The sequence below is a fragment of the Crocuta crocuta genome, unplaced genomic scaffold, assembly GCF_008692635.1.
Source record: "Crocuta crocuta isolate KB4526 unplaced genomic scaffold, BGI_CrCroc_1.0 scaffold124, whole genome shotgun sequence".
Taxonomy (NCBI): domain Eukaryota; kingdom Metazoa; phylum Chordata; class Mammalia; order Carnivora; family Hyaenidae; genus Crocuta; species Crocuta crocuta.
In genome coordinates, this window is record NW_027551573.1 from 5850111 (window position 1) to 5853679 (window position 3569).

The following is a 3569-nucleotide window of genomic DNA, read 5'->3' on the forward strand; positions in this document are numbered from 1 at the left end:
TAAGAAACCAAAAGGTGGGAAAATAAGACCTTATTTCATTACATGCAATTTATAACATTTATCTTGAAGATAAAGTTGCCTTCCTTGGCTGCCTATTAACTAGGAGCCAGAATTCGAATACTGTGGAGTGTTCATGGCATTATATCCATCCCCAACCCCCTCTCCATTCTCTTCCTTCTTNAAAAAAAAAAGAAAGAAATGCAATCAGTTAGTTGGACTTTTCCCTGTACTTGCACCCTCCTGAAGGCCACTGGCACAGCATCAAGCAACAAAATCGTTTCTAAGGGAGCCAAACGCATAGCCTAGACAGGCATCTCTCTATTGTCCTTGTCTCAATCTAGAAGAGACCATAGCACATCCATGCTGTGGTTTTCAAACTTCATTATGCATAAGATTCACCCAACAGTTGGTTCAAAGTCAAAGTTGTCAGGCCTTCCTGTTTCCACCATATGTGAGGATAAGGCAGGTTGTGCTACAGCAACAAAGAGCTCCAATATCTCGGTTGGTAAAATAACAAAATGCTCATGCTTCATGACCATTGTGGGTCGGCTGGGGAGTTAGGTGGGGGTTTGGGGGTGAGGGAGGCTCAGCTCTAGGGCTTCTGCATTCAGAATCTGGGCTAAGGGAGGCTCCGTCTCCATGCTGCCGTGATTGATGAGGCAGAAAATAGATGGGGACAAATTACATATTTTCTTCTAATGCTCCCACCAGGAAGACAGGCATGTCACTTCCAAAGCCCACTTCATTGTCAGAGCAAGTCACCTAGTGGTGCTGAACTTCAGAAGAGACAGGAAAATGCACCCCCACCTAAGTCCTGGAAGAAGAGAACCTGTATTTTGTATCATCAGCTACTTCCAATGCAGATAGTCTCTGGACCATATTCTGAGAAGTGTTGGTCTAGAGAAAAGGCCAGATTCTGTATCCCTCAGGAAATCTTCCGTAAATATTTCCCTGAATTGGGATTTAGGGATGTGCTGAGTGACGGTACATTTGAGGCAACACCCTGACAAATACCTGCTTCGTAGCTGTTCTGTGGAAACAGCAAGTACGAAGCCATAATATGTATAGCAAACATGCACTCTCACAGGCAGAGCTGAATAGTTTAATAAGGACACTCCTGATTTTAAGATGGCTCCCGTTCCAAGGGAAAGAAAGTAGATCTCTTCCTATCGGATATCTATAGGTTGGGCCATGATTTTCTCAATAAACAGAATTTTGTTCCTGTTGTAACATGTACCATGAGGTCCCAGAATTCTATGTCAGAAGTCCTTAGCTAGATGTGAGAGACAGAATCACCAAGAACCTTTGGGGGGAACCTTAACATACTTCACACATCTAGGCTGGTTCCTGGGCTTTTAAGCATTTTCACTAAAACACCACAGGTGATTCTGAAGCATACTTTTGATTAAGAAACACAGGTAATGAATTGAAAAAAAACAAACAAACCAGAAACAAAGCAAAAACAACGCAGTTATAAACAACTCTGTCTCCAAAATGTCTCGGTGAAGTCTCCCTGAAATGCTTAATTATTATTTTGCTATCTCCTAGATTTTAAAAATTGAAGTGATGCATGAACATAGTTAAAGATAATTTAGATTGTACTGAAAAGGCTTCACATGAAACTTGTCATTCCCTCTTCTAGAAGCCCTCATGTTTAACTATTCATCCATTTCCTCTGGTATTTGTCGCCATACTTGTAAAGTATTCATAGTGCTATTTATTTGCCCTGTGTAGAGACGATCTAGGTCAGTGCTGTCAAATGGAAATACAATGAAGCCTATGTATGTAATTTTAACTTTTCTAGTAGCCACATTAAAAAAAAAAAGAAACGGGTGAAATCAACTTTAATATATTTGATATATTTTCATAATATATTTTGTTTAACCCAATATATCCCAGGTACAGTAAAACCTTGGTTTGTGAGCATAATTTGTTCCGGAAACATGTTTGTAATCCAAAGCACATGTATATCAAAGTGAATTTCAAGTACCATTGGCTCATCTGTGATCATGGGACATTCAGCATCATGTACTACTCATATTGCAAGACCTCGCTTGTTTACCAAGTTAAAATTTATTAGAAATGTTTGTCTTGCAGAACACTCGCTGAACAAGTTACTCGCAATCCAAGGTTCACTGTACTATCTTTTCAACGTGTAACCAATATTCAAATTAGTAATGAGACATTTTTACGTTCTTTGTACTAAGTCTTTGGACTCTCTTGTGGGTTTTACGCATTTCTCAGTCCTCCCTAGCCACATATCAAGTGCTTCACAGCCACATGTGGCTGGTGGCCACTCTGATAGCACGGACCCAGAAGTTTCCTATTACAGCAGACAGAGATTGAGACTTAAGGCAGGTTAAGAACATGATCACCCATCCTTTTGAATAGTTTTCACAGTGCAGTGTACTGCATAAAATGTACGATAGTGAATGAAATCACTGCAGTGAAATCAGATGATCCCCATTGGAGATTACAGGACTGGGCCTCTTCACCTTGGAATTTGTCAAGAAGGGAATTGGTATATATTTGGCTTTCTGAGACTGATTATTCTTTTGTCTTGGGGAATGGGGATTAATATTTAGAAGAAAAATACGAGATCAGTGGCACTTGGTTGTCCTTTTTGATAAGACGATAGCCACAGAAATGACAAGAAGCAACAAATTCTAAGGATCACGCTTTGGAGACATTATCTCCTTCAGGTTCTGTGTTACCTTAGGATTTTTAATCAACTCCTTTAAAAAAAATTTTTTTTTTAATGTTTTATTTATTTCTGAGAGAGAGACAGTGTGAGCAGGGGAGGGTCAGAGAGAGAGGGAGACACAGAATCTGAAGCAGGCTCCAGGCTCTGAGCTAGCTGTCAGCACAGAGCCCGACACAGGGCTTGAACCCACAAACCGTGAGATCAGGACCTGAGCCGAAGTCAGACGCTTAACCAACTGAGCCATCCAGGTGCCACTAATCAACTCTTAATATGAGGGGACATTACCCAAAAGACTTAGAAAGCTACCTCCATCTTAGAAATCCTGGGTAATTAATCTTTGTACTGGGGATTTGTCACTTCAGCTTCCCAACATCTATTTTCCCTTCTAGTAGAAGTACCCCAATCTCCCCTCGTGACTCACTCTGAACTCCACTCTTGGCTTTGTGCTTTGGGAGGTATTCATTCTATGCTGAATTGCAGTGGTGGGGTGCCTGACGTGATCTGTCTACTTGGTCCTCTGGCCACAATGATTGGGTTGGTGCAGGCACACATAAGCCAAGCTAATTAGGCTCAATCAGAGACATCTTGGGGCTTTTGCTTGAGCAAGTAGGAAGAGGCACTCATTTCCCTGGGCTTGAACCTAGAAGGATGTGGTCTGAGAGCAGCCAGGGCCATACCGAGAAGCCTGGAAACACAGCCCACATGGTGGGTGGAGATGCGGAGACAGGAGATCACTGATCACTGGGTTCCAGCTCCAGAACTCAGGTGTGCTCGAAATCAGAGATCCGTTCCCATGGTAAGAGTAAATCTCTGGGGTTTCTCTCTTTTGGCTCCACTAGTTTGTGTTAGTAAGATCGTAGTATTG